Below are 13,621 nucleotides of genomic sequence, written 5' to 3'. Positions count from 1 at the left end.
AGCCATGCTGGTTAAGTGTGCCTTGAATTCTAAATAAATCACCAACAGTGTCACCAGCAAAGCACCCCCACTCCATCCCTCCTCCTCCTCAATGCTTCATGTTGAGAACCACACATGCAGAGATCATACACTCAGCTACTCTGCGTCTTACAAAGACATGGAGGTTGGAACCAAAAATCTCACATTTGGACTCATCAGACCAAAGGACAGATTTCCACTGGTCTAAATTCCATTGCTCGTGTTCCTTGGCCCAAGCAAGTCTCTTCTTATTATTGGTGTCCTTTAGTAGTGGTTTCTTCTCAACAATTCAACCATGAAGGCCTGATTCATGAAGGCTCCTCTGAACAGATGGTTGCGATGTGTCTGTTACTTGAACTCTGTGAAGCATTAATTTGGGCTGCAATCTGAGGTGCAGTTAACTCTAATGAACTTATCCTCTACAGCAGAGGTAACTCTGGGTCTTCCTTTCCTGTGGCGATCCTCATGAGAGCCAGTTTCATCACAGCGCTTGATGGTTTTTGTGACTGCACTTGAAGAAACTTTAAAAGTTCTTTACATTTCCTAGATTGACTGACCTTCATGTCCTAAAGTAATTATACGCTATCGTTTCTCTTTTCTTTTACTTTTCTTAGGGGGTGATCAGCTTTACTACTGCGGGTAGATTGCTTCCATCAATGTAATTGTCTGCATCATTTCCATTCCCCCACATATTGTTTGTTAAATACAGTGGGGCAAAAAAGTATTTAGTCAGCCACCAATTGTGCAAGTTCTCCCACTTAAAAAGATGAGAGAGGCCTGTAATTTTCATCATGGGTACACTTCAACTATGACAGACAAAATTAGGGGAGAAAATACAGAAAATCACATTGTAGGATTTTAAATGAATTTATTTGCAAATTATGGTGGAAAATAAGTATTTGGTCACCTACAAACAAGCAAGATTTCTGGCTCTCACAGGCCTGTAACTTCTTTTTTAAGAGGCTCCTCTGTCCTCCACTCGTTACCTGTATTAATGGCACCTGTTTGAACTTGTTATCAGTATAAAAGACACCTGTCCACAACCTCAAACAGTCACACTCCAAACTCCACTATGGCCAAGACCAAAGAGCTGTCAAAGGACACCAGAAACAAAATTGTAGACCCAGCTTGGTTTGAAGAAATCAACTGTGGGAGCAATTCTTAGGAAATGGAAGACATACAAGACCAATGATAATCTCCCTCGATCTGGGGCTCCACGCAAGATCTCACAAAATGATCACGAGAACGGTGAGCAAAAATCCCAGAACCACACGGGGGGACCTAGTGAATGACCTGCAGAGAGCTGGGACCAAAGTAACAAAGCCTACCATCAGTAACACACTACGCCGCCAGGGACTCAAATCCTGCAGTGCCAGACGTGTCCCCCTGCTTAAGCCAGTACAGGTCCAGGCCTGTCTGAAGTTTGCTAGAGAGCATTTGAATGATCCAGAAGAAGATTGGGAGAATGTCATATGGTCAGATGAAACCAAAATATAACTTTTTGGTAAAAACTCAACTCGTCGTGTTTGGAGGACAAAGAATGCCGAGTTGCATCCAAAGAACACCATACCTACTGTGAAGCATGGGGGTGGAAACATCATGCTTTGGGGCTGTTTTTCTGCAAAGGGACCAGGACAACTGATCCGTGTAAAGGAAAGAATGAATGGAGCCATGTATCATGAAATTTTGAGTGAAAACCTCCTTCCATCAGCAAGGGCATTGAAGATGAAACGTGGCTGGGTCCTTCAACATGACAATGATCCCAAACACACCGCCCGGGCAACGAAGGAGTGGCTTCGCAAGAAGCATTTCAAGGTCCTGGAGTGGCCTAGCCAGTCTTCAGATCTCAACCCCATAGAAAATCTTTGGAGGGAGTTGAAAGTCTGTGTTGCCCAGCAACAGCCCCAAAACATCACTGCTCTAGAGGAGATCTGCATGGAGGAATGGGCCAAAATACCAGCAACAGTGTGTGAAAACCTTGTGAAGACTTACAGAAAATGTTTGACCTTTGTCATTGCCAACAAAGGGTATATAACAAAGTATTGAGATACACTTTTGTTATTGACCAAATACTTATTTTCCACCATAATTTGCAAATAAATTAATAAAAATTCCTACAATGTGATTTTCTGGATTTTTTTTCTCATTTTGTCTGTCATAGTTGAAGTGTACCCATGATGAAAATTACAGGCCTCTCATCTTTTTAAGTGGGAGAACTTGCACAATTGGTGGCTGACTAAATACTTTTTTGCCCCACTATATATATACATCTACAGTTGGAGTCAGAAGTTTGCATACACTTAGGTTGGAGTCATTAAAACTCGTTTTTCAACCACTCCACAAATTTCTTGTGAACAAACTATAGTTTTGGCAAGTCAGTTAGGACATCTACTTTGTGCATGACACAATTCATTTTTCCAAAAATTGTTTACAGACAGATTATTTCACTTATAATTCACTGTATCACAATTCCAGTGGGTCAGAAGTTTACATACAATAAGTTGACTGTGCCTTTAAGCAGCTTGGAAAATTCCAGAAAATTATGTCATGGCTTTTGAAGCTTCTGATAGACAAATTGACATAATTTGAGTCAATTGGAGGAGTACCTGTGGATGTATTTTAAGGCCTACCTTCAAACTCAGTGCCTCTTTCCTTGACATAAAGGGAAAATCAAAAGAAATCAGCCAAGACCTCAGAAAAAGAACTGTAGACCTCCACAAGTCTGGTTCATCCTTGGGAGCAATTTCCAAGTGCCTGAAGGAAGAAGCCACTGCTCCAAAACCACCAAAAAAAAGCCATACTATGATTTGAAACTGCACAAGGGGACAAAGATCGTACTTTTTTGAGAAATGTCCTCTGGTCTGATGAAACAAAAATAGAACTGTTTGGCCATAATGACCATCGTTATGTTTGGAAGAAAAAGGGAAAAAGGGGGAGGCTTGCAAGCTGAAGAACACCATCCCAACTGTGAAGCACGGGGATGTCAGCATCATGTTGAGGGGGTGCTTTGCTGCAGGAGGGTCTGGTGCACTTTACAAAATAGATGGCATCATGAGGGAGGAAGATTATCTGGATATATGGAAGCAACATCTCAAGACATCAGTCAGGAAGTTAAAACTTGGTCACAAATGAGTCTTCCAAATGGACAATGACCCCAAGCATACTTCCAAAGTTGTTGCAAAATGGCTTAAGAACAACAAAGTTAAGGTATTGGAGTGGCCATCACAAAGCCCTGACCTCAATCCTATAGAACATTTGTGGGCAGAACTGAAAAAGCATGTGCGAGCATGGAGGCCTACAAACCTGATTCAGTTACACCAGCTCTGTCAGGCGGAATGGGCCAACATTCACCCAACTTATTGTGGGAAGCTTGTGGAAGGTTACCCAAAACGTTTGAACCAAGTTAAACAATTTAAAGGCAATGCTACCAAATACTAATATTGTGTATGTAAACTTCTGACCCACTGGGAATATGATGAAAGAAATAAAAGCTGAAATAAATCATTCTCTCTACTGTTATTCTGACATTTCACATTCTTAAAATAAAGTGTTGATCCTAACTGACTTAAGACAGGGAATTTTTACTAGGATTAAATGTCAGGAATTGTGAACAACTGAGTTTAAATTTATTTGGCTAAGGTGTATGTAAACTTCTGACTTCAACTGTACATACATACATCCATACACACACACACATATATATACTGTATGCATGTATATATATACACTGCTCAAAATAATTAAGGAAACAATTAAACAACACAATGTAACTCCAAGTCAATTACACTTCTGTGAAATCAAACTGTCCACTTAGGAAGCAACACTGATTGACAATAAATTTCACATGCTGTTGTGCAAATGGAATAGACAACAGGTGGAAATTATAGGCAAATAGTGAGACACACCCAATAAAGGAGTGGTTCTGCAGGTGGTGACCAGACCACTTCTCAGTTCCTATGCTTCCTGGCTGATGTTTTGGTCACTTTTGAATGCTGGCGGTGCTTTCACTCTAGTGGTAGCATGAGACGGAGTCTACAACCCACACAAGTGGCTCAGGTAGTGCAGCTCATCCAGGATGGCACATCAATGAGAGCTGTGGCAAGAAGGTTTGCTGTGTCTGTCAGCGTAGTGTCCAGAGCATGGAGGTGCTACCAGGAGACAGGCCAGTACATCAGGAGATGTGGAGGAGGCCGTAGGAGGGCAACAACCCAGCAGCAGGACCGCTACCCCCACCTTTGTGCAAGCAGGAGGAGCACTGCCAGAGCCCTGCAAAATGACCTCCAGCAGGCCACAAATGTGCATGTGTCTGCTCTAACGGTCAGAAACAGACTCCACGAGGGTGGTATGAGGGCCCGACGTCCACAGGTGGGGGTTGGGCTTACAGCCCAACACCGTGCAGTACGTTTGGCATTTGCCAGAAAACACCAAGATTGGCAAATTCGCCACTGGCGCCCTGTGCCCTTCACAGATGAAAGCAGGTTCACACTGAGCACATGTGACAGACGTGACAGTCTGGAGACGCCGTGGAGAACGTTCTGCTGCCTGCAACATCCTCCAGCATGACCGGTTTGGCGGTGGGTCAGTCATGGTGTGGGGTAGCATCCGCCAACTCCTGGACAGTCTGTGGTGCAACGTGGCGTTGGTGGATGGAGCGAGACATGATGTCCCAGATGTGCTCAATTGGATTCAGGTCTGGGGAACGGGCGGGCCAGTCCATAGCATCAATGCCTTCCTCTTACAGGAACTGCTGATACACTCCAGCCACATGAGGTCTAGCATTGTCTTGCATTAGGATGAACCCAGGGCCAACCGCACCAGCATATGGTCTCACAAGGGGTCTGAGGATCTCATCTCGGTACCTGATGAAAGTCAGGCTACCTCTGGCGAGCACATATGCTGGTGCGGTTGGCCCTGGGTTCGGAGAATGAGAGATGAGGGGCGGCATTGGGCGCACATCGATATATAGCCTAATATGCAACTAATTCTGAAAGACTGAGAAATAAAGACATTGTATGACCCTCCCCTGGACTAGATTTAAAAATACTAAACCCTCCCCTTGACTGAAATTGAAAAAGCATGACCCTTCCCCATTTCCTCCAGGTAACCATTCTGTACATTTTGATCCATCTCTAATAATGAAAGTATCAATAAATTATATACATATTAACACTGTAACAATGGTAAAAGTCCATTTGGGTGAGGGCAGGGTAAATGGGTCGGGGAGGACAGGGGCAGCAGGTAGCTAACTAGTGGTGGCTATTCAGCAGCTTGAAGAAGCTCTCGGCCAGTCTTCCAGTTTTTGCCATGACGCTCCTGTACTGCACGTGTCGGAAAAGGGGAGAACAGGCTATGGCTCAGGTGGCTGGAGTCCCTGATTGTCTTCTTGACGTTCCTGCAACACCTGGTGTTGTAGGTGTTCCGGAGGGCAGGCAGTGTGCACCAAATGGTGTGTTCTGCTGAGCGTACCTGGAGGCGAAAGAAACATACACCTGTTTAGGCGAGGTTCTGGCCAACGGAGTAGAACACTTGAAAAAGAACAGGAGAGCCGCATACTCCAGGAGCTCAGATGCAAAAATGTAATAACCTAATAATCAATGGCTGAGCATACCACCATCTGTAACACCTAGTGGTCATCAACGGTGGAGTTGCCTTACCAGGCTGTGATGCAGACAGAATGCTCTCGATGGTGCTCCTCTAGAACACTGTGAAGGCCCTCGGTGATAAACCAAATTTCTTCAGCATCCTGATGTTGAAGAGTCGCTGTCGTAACTTGTTCACTATGGTGTCCGTGTGGTTTGGCCATTTCAGATCCTCTGAGATATGTACTCCAAGTAACTTGAAGTTTTTGACCATCTCCACGTCGGCTCCATTGATGAGGATGGGGGCGTTCCCAGGCTGGTTCCTCCTGAAATCCACAATTAGCTCCTTTGTTTTGCTGATGTTGAGGGAGAGGTTGTTTACCTAGCACAACGCCGTCAGAGTGCCTACCTCCTCCCTGTAGGCTGTCGCATTGTTGTTGGTAATCAGGTCCACTACTGTCATGTTGCCAGCGAATTTGATGATGAAGTTGGAACTGTGTGAGGCCTCGCAGTCATGGGTATACAGGGAGTACAGGAGGTGACTGAGGACGCACCCTTGTGGGGCCCCAGTGTAGAAAATCAGTGTTTAGGAGGTACTGTTGCATACCTGCGGCCCGTCTGGATGTCCAGGCCCCAATTGAATGAGCTTTGTGGTGAGCTCAGAGGGCACAATGGTATTGAAGGCTGAGCTGTAGTCGATGAACAGTATCCTCACATACGCATTTCATTTGTCCAGATGGGTGAGGGCAGTGTGCAGTGCAATGGCGATTGTGACGTCAGTGGATCTGTCAGGGCGGTAGGCGATTTGGAGAGGGTCGAGTGTGTCTGGGAGGGAGGAGGTGATATGGAACATTGAAAGGTAAATTGAAATGTTGTGGCTTGATGTTGGAAGAAATATAAATCATAAATCTAGGTGATAACCACAACTAAATATTTGAAATATTCAGGGCAAATAAAACTAAGACTTGTAAATCATTAGAAGAAAAAATATGATAAGGCCTGTTCTTCTATTGGGTCATGTTTGTAAAATTGACTGTGTAATTAAAGGAACAGTTTTATGTGAATGAGAGAGTTAGGGAGGTAACATCAAAGCATCTCATCAAATTCTTCTGGAAAGTCTCCAAAATTGTCCAGTATGAAGAATAATCCTACCTGAACCTTTTCACACTATGTTCATGCACATGTTTGTCTTCCAGATCTGGTTAAGGATGGTTGTTTTCTACTTAAAAGAACACTCCCACAGGAAATTGTGTGTGTGTGTGTGTGTGTGTGTGTGTGTGTGTGTGTGTGTGTGATCCCACCTGAGGCCAGGACACCAGGTGTGTCCAGTGACATGGTTCTCTCTCGCTCTCTAACTTAATAAACGCCCTGGACTGCCTCACCACACCTTGTTTGGCACAGAACAGGTTTTAGCAGCATTTCTCTCTGGATAGAGAAGAGCAGATAACATCACTATGGAAACGGCCATAAGTGAGACGTGTAATGACTGCATTAGCCAATCAGATAGCACTGGGGGGGTTTGTGTTTTGTTTGTTGATGTGTCTAAGGACTAGAATTAACGTCTTTATGTGACAAAGTCAACTATGTAGTGATATTGCACATAACCTGGGGGTTTGTCAAAATGAAAGTGTTATTGACTGTACAACAATCAATTGGCCTCAGACCAAATCCCAATACTGACAGTGCAGTAGTTTGTTAGCTCTCCTGTCAAAGACGTAATCATCATTATGAATAGTGTCTACGTTGACAATGACTGACATCACTGTAACCCCTTATGAACTTTAAAGTAAAATGATTCACCATAGCTACAGGCCTGTGCAGTGCTAGAGGGTGGTGTATTGTGGTTGTGTTAAAACTCATGCAGGTGTCAACAAGCATGTATTGGACACACCTATGTACAGTAAGCTCTAAATTACTTGATCAGTAAATGGATGACTAGTGTGGGAGAAAGAAGAGATAGTGTTTGTGTAGCAACACAGAAATTCAACAACAGACTTAATTGTTCATCACTGGGGCCGGGCTCCCTGCCATCCAGGACCTCTATATCAGGCTTTCATTTATTGTACAACATTAAAGACTGAAATGAATTGTAGAAAGGCCACAGACCAAAGTTCTTTGACTTAAAAATCCTGATACTGACAGTGCAGCAGTTTGTTAGCTCTTCTGTCTAAGACGTAATCATAATTATGAATAGTGTCTACGTTTTCTAGGCTTCTAATGCAACTTCTCTCACCCAGACAATGAATCATCCTCACACTTAATGGCAGTGCCCCTCCCTCTCACTCACTGGCTTCAACCCAGCTTGAGCTGGGAAGGGGAGAGGGTGTTTGGGTGGGTGGGGTGAGGGACAATGGTAGCTTAGGAAAGGAGTGTGAGAGTTGGGGAGGCGGGGGTAGAAGGAGGGGGAGATGTGGGTGGCTGAGGGAGGCAACGGGTGAAGGGTGCAGTGTGTGTGTGAGTGAGAAAATATTATTTCTCTTGGATTGACAGAGCCACACCCTCATCTGTCAACAACAATTCTACTGAAGTTGCAAAGACCTGAGGTATTGTTTTGTGTTTACATTGAACTCAGAGCATCAACAGACGGTAGAAAGAATTCCCAACAGTTGATAAGATATACAGGTACATAAAAAGTATGTGGCTTGATGTTGGAAGAACACATAAATCATACATCTAGGCGATAACCACGACTAAATATTTGAAATATTCAGGGCAAATAAAACTAAGACTTGTAAATCATTAGCAGAAAAAATATGAACCCAATTTGTGATTTGGCTATGCCCATAAATGTAATTGCTTTAAATGATAAGACCTGTTCTTCTATTGGGTCATGTTTGTAAAAATTGACTGTGTAATTAAAAGGACTGTTTTATGTGAATGAGAGAGTTAGGGAGGTAACATCAGAGCATCTCATCAAATTCTTCTGGAATGTCTCCAAAATTGTCCCGTATGAAGGATAACCCTACCTTAACTTTCTCACGTTATGTTCTTCATGCACATGTTCGTCTTCCAGATCTGGTTAAGGATGGGTGTTTTCTACATAAAAAGAACACTCCCACAGGAAATTACTATCACAGGTAAGATATATTAATATATATTGTGATATATTGTGTTAACAATAACTGACATCACTATAACCCCTTGTGAATTTCAAAGTAAAATGATTCACCATCACTACAGGCCTGTGCAGTGCCAGAGGGCGGTGTATTGATGCTGTGTTAACTCTTGCAGGTGTCAACTAGCATGTACAGTACCAGTCAAAAGTATAGACACAGCTACTCATTCAAGTTTTTCTTAATTTATTACAACTATGTTCTACACTGTAGAATAATAGTGAAGACATCAAAACTATGAAATAACACATATAGAATCATGTAGTAACCAATAAAAATGTTAAACAAATCAAAATATATTTTATATTTGAGATTCTTCAAAGTAGCCACCCTTTTCCTTGATGACAACTTTGCACACTCTTGGCATTCTCTCAGTCAGCTTCAGCTGGAATACTTTTCCAACAGTCTTGAAGGAGTTCCTGTGATGTGGTGTGGTTGGACCCAGGTGCAGAGAAGAGACCAGACGAGGAATCAATGCTTTAAGGATAAACATAATACTTTACTAAGAAACAGTGGCCACAGGATCACAGTACACTTGAAAAAAACAGTAAGCTCTAAATGACTTCATCAGTAAATAGTTGACTAGTGTGGGTGAAAGAAGAGATTGCTATTGTTAATCACTGAGGCCGAGCTCCCTGCCATCCAGGACCTCTATATAAGGCGGTATCAGAGGAAGGCCTGAAAAACGGCCAAAGACTCCAGCCACCCAAGTCATAGACTGTTCACTCTGCTACCGTCCGGCAAACGGTAACCGGAGCATCGGCTCTTGGACAAACAGACTCTGAGAAAGCTTCTACCCCCAAGCGATAGGACTGCTAAATAGTCAATTCAGACGCGTTTCTTTTTATGCTCTTTACTTGTCAGTGTTCCAAACATAACATTATTTGTCTTTTTACCTAATCATGCAAACGCCATCCGATATAGTTCATAGCAAGCAGTGCTTTGGGTTAGTCAGATGTTATTAAATATAACAGAATAGATGAACTGGAATGACATTCCATCTCACAAGATGGTGGGCCAATAAGAACTAACTGAAAGTCACACCCTCAATAAGCCAACGATATGACTGCATTGAAGCATAATGTCACTTTGCTTCTATGGCTATATGCACCATGCCAGTGCCTATTTTATTTGTTCATTTAGCGAAAAAGACAGCTCATAATCCAGTGCCCTTATTACAGTCAACACACCTATATTTTGCTAAATTGTGTGTCAGCCTCATGGCAAAATGTGTATAATAGCATGAGATTTGCTACAAAACTGCACATTTTTCTCTTTGCCCCATGGCACATTTCTGCAGGCCCACCCACCAACAAATTTCTGGCTATGCCACTGAGCTAATTATTGGTTACCTGGACTATATATAGTACATGTATATATATCCACTGTGTATTTCTGTTTTCGGAATATTTAGATAAAGCTTGGAATAAAAGACTACTTATAATTAAATTGTAAAAATATTTAGCTTCTATGTGGTAAATGGCACGTGTGTATATAGATTGTGTATAGGCTTGTCTCCCATACGAATCTTCTCTTCGTGACAGACAGGGTTCAAATGCCTTCGGTTTCTTTTTCTCTGTATTTATTTATCTGTATATGTTATGTTATGTTATATTATGTACGTATGTATACCGTCTGTACGTTTGTTTGTATGTATATATTTTTTTACTGCTCTAGGGATAGAATTATTGTTTGGATAACCTTAATTACTATTATGTATTGATTTTTACCTTATATTTTCTCACCCTTTATGCAATGTGCAATGCAGAGAACACCGGAAGAAGAATTAGCATTTAATTACCAAAGTGAATTATTGTAATGTTTGTTTATGTGTCAATTAATCCCATAAGTGATGGGTTGCCAATTGGCAATTTGACACAATCTTTAAAAATTCCTTCTATATATATATATATATATATATATATATATATATATATATATATATATATATATATATATACACACACACACACACACACACACACACACACACACACACACACACACACACACACACACACACACACACACACACACACACTATACTGTATGCACACACATTCTACACTGACACTGTAACGGCATTCATTAGAAGAAGGTGAAGACCAAGGTGCAGCGTGGTACATGTTCATATTATTTATTCTGACTGAACACTGAATACAAAATAACAAAAAGAATAGCCGAAACAGTTCTGACAGGTGCAACAAACACTCAACAGAAAATTACCACCCACAACTAACAGTGGGAAAACAGGCTACCTAAGTATGGTTCTCAATCAGAGACAACGAAAGAAAGCTGTCCCTGATTGAGAACCATACCAGGCCAAACACATAGAAATACACAACCTAGACATACAAACATAGAATGCCAACCCACATCACACCCTGACTAAACTAAAAATAGAAACATACAAAGCAATCTACGGTCAGGGCGTGACAGACACTCTCACACAAACCCCCACACATTCACATACACTACCTACACATACCGACAACACAAACACACATACACTCATCACATGCTGTTGCTATTCTGTTCTTTATTTTACTCTTATTATTATCTATCCTGATGCCTAGTCACTTTACCCTGCCTTCATGTACATATCTACGTCAAATACCTCGTACCCCTGCACATTGATCTGGTACTGGTACTCCCTGTATATAGCTCCCCATTGATCTGGTACTGGTACTCCCTGTATATAGCTCCACATTGATCTGGTACTGGTACTCCCTGTATATAGCTCCACATTGATCTGGTACTGGTATGCCCTGTATATAGCTCCACATTGATCTGGTACTGGTATGCCCTGTATATAGCTCCACATTGATCTGGTACTGGTATGCCCTGTATATAGCTCCACATTGATCTGGTACTGGTACTCACTGTATATAGCTCCACATTGATCTGGTACTGGTACTCACTGTATATAGCTCCACATTGATCTGGTACTGGTATGCCCTGTATATAGCTCCACATTGATCTGGTACTGGTATGCCCTGTATATAGCTCCACATTGATCTGGTACTGGTACTCACTGTATATAGCTCCACATTGATCTGGTACTGGTATGCCCTGTATATAGCTCCACATTGATCTGGTACTGGTACTCACTGTATATAGCTCCACATTGATCTGGTACTGGTACTCACTGTATATAGCTCCACATTGATCTGGTACTGGTATGCCCTGTATATAGCTCCACATTGATCTGGTACTGGTACTCCCTGTATATAGCTCCACATTGATCTGGTACTGGTACTCACTGTATATAGCTCCACATTGATCTGGTACTGGTACTCACTGTATATAGCTCCACATTGATCTGGTACTGGTATGCCCTGTATATAGCTCCACATTGATCTGGTACTGGTACTCCCTGTATATAGCTCCACATTGATCTGGTACTGGTACTCCCTGTATAGCTCCATTCTTATGTACTTTATTCTTCTTGTGTTACTATTTTTATTCCATTTTTTTAACCACATCGTTGGGAAGGGCTCATAAGCAAGCATTTCACGGTTAAGTGTACACCAGTTGTGTTCGACGCATGTGACAAATACAATTTGATTTGATTTGTGAGTATGAGGTTGATTTGTTTTTGTCTTTACTGATATTAACGTTTGCACACAGTGAATAATCCTTTATGCTTTGCACAAACAGCATTGCTGGACTAGCCCCTATAAAAGTGCATCACTTTCACTTGGAGACTGACAGAAGAGAGAGAGTGGAGAGGACATTGTTTTAGGGGCATTTCCAGTGTGTGTGTATCTGGTTTGCATTATGGTGTTATATTCTCCCCGAAGGCCTCTCATTATGTCTACACCCATGTCCCAGACCCACAGAGAAAACAAATATTTCACTGCAAGTGTGCTTGTTGTCTGCTCTTCTCCTGTTCGGATTCTGTGTGTGGATTCTGAATGCAGTCTAATATTAAACAAACCAAGAACAGCAATGCTCAATGGAGTGTGATACTCTAATGTTGGCCCATCACTGGGAAATTCAAACATCTGATGTATGCTCTAAAATGTTAGTGAAAATGTAATAGAGGCAATTAGGTTTGCCATAATCTCTCTCGCTCTCTGAACTCACTCCTGACTCAGAATGCTCAGTCTTATCAGCAGTTTATAGTGATAGCATGAGCTCAACTGTCTGGTACACAGAACCCAGCCTCCCCCACTTCAGGCCCTATCCAAACCACATTCCTGTGGGGTTAGGGAGGAGCCCATAATGCTCTCTTAATCACCATGCTTGAATAAACTGCATGCAGAAAGAGGGGCAGAGAGAGTTGATGTACCTTCTGGTACATGATCAGGAAAGGTTTTAAATGGGCCTAACAGAATATTTGAAAGGCCTTGCCGGTCCGTCCGAGTGCACTCAAATGTCCTACTATTCATAATAATGACACAGAATACAGTGCATTCGGAAAGTATTCAGACTCCTTGACTTTTTCCACATTTTGTTACGTTACAGACTTATTCTATATTGATCAAATCCCCCCCCCCCATCAATCTACACACACAATACCCCATAGCGACAAACGCAAAAACTTTTTTAGAAAATGTTTCAAATTTATTTAAAAGAATGCTTCACTATAAGGATGGTGCCAGGTTTCCTCCAGATGTGACGCTTGGCATTCAGGCCAAAGAGTTCAATCTTGGTTTCATCAGACCAGATAATCTTGTTTCTCATGGTCTGAGAGTCTTTAGGTGCCTTTTGGCAAACTCCAAGCGGGCTGTTATGTGCCTTTTACTGAGGAGTGGCTTCCATCTGGCAACTCTACCATAAAGGCCTGCAGAAATGTTTTGGTACCCTTCCCCAGATCTGTGACTTGACACAATCCTGTTTCGGAGCTCTATGGACAATTCCTTAGACCTCATGGCTTGGTTTTTGCTCTGACGTGCACTGTAAACT

Source organism: Oncorhynchus tshawytscha, linkage group LG10, assembly GCF_018296145.1.
Source record: "Oncorhynchus tshawytscha isolate Ot180627B linkage group LG10, Otsh_v2.0, whole genome shotgun sequence".
NCBI lineage: Eukaryota > Metazoa > Chordata > Actinopteri > Salmoniformes > Salmonidae > Oncorhynchus > Oncorhynchus tshawytscha.
The sequence above is the reverse complement of the archived record's forward strand: the minus strand, read 5'-3'. Positions refer to the sequence as shown.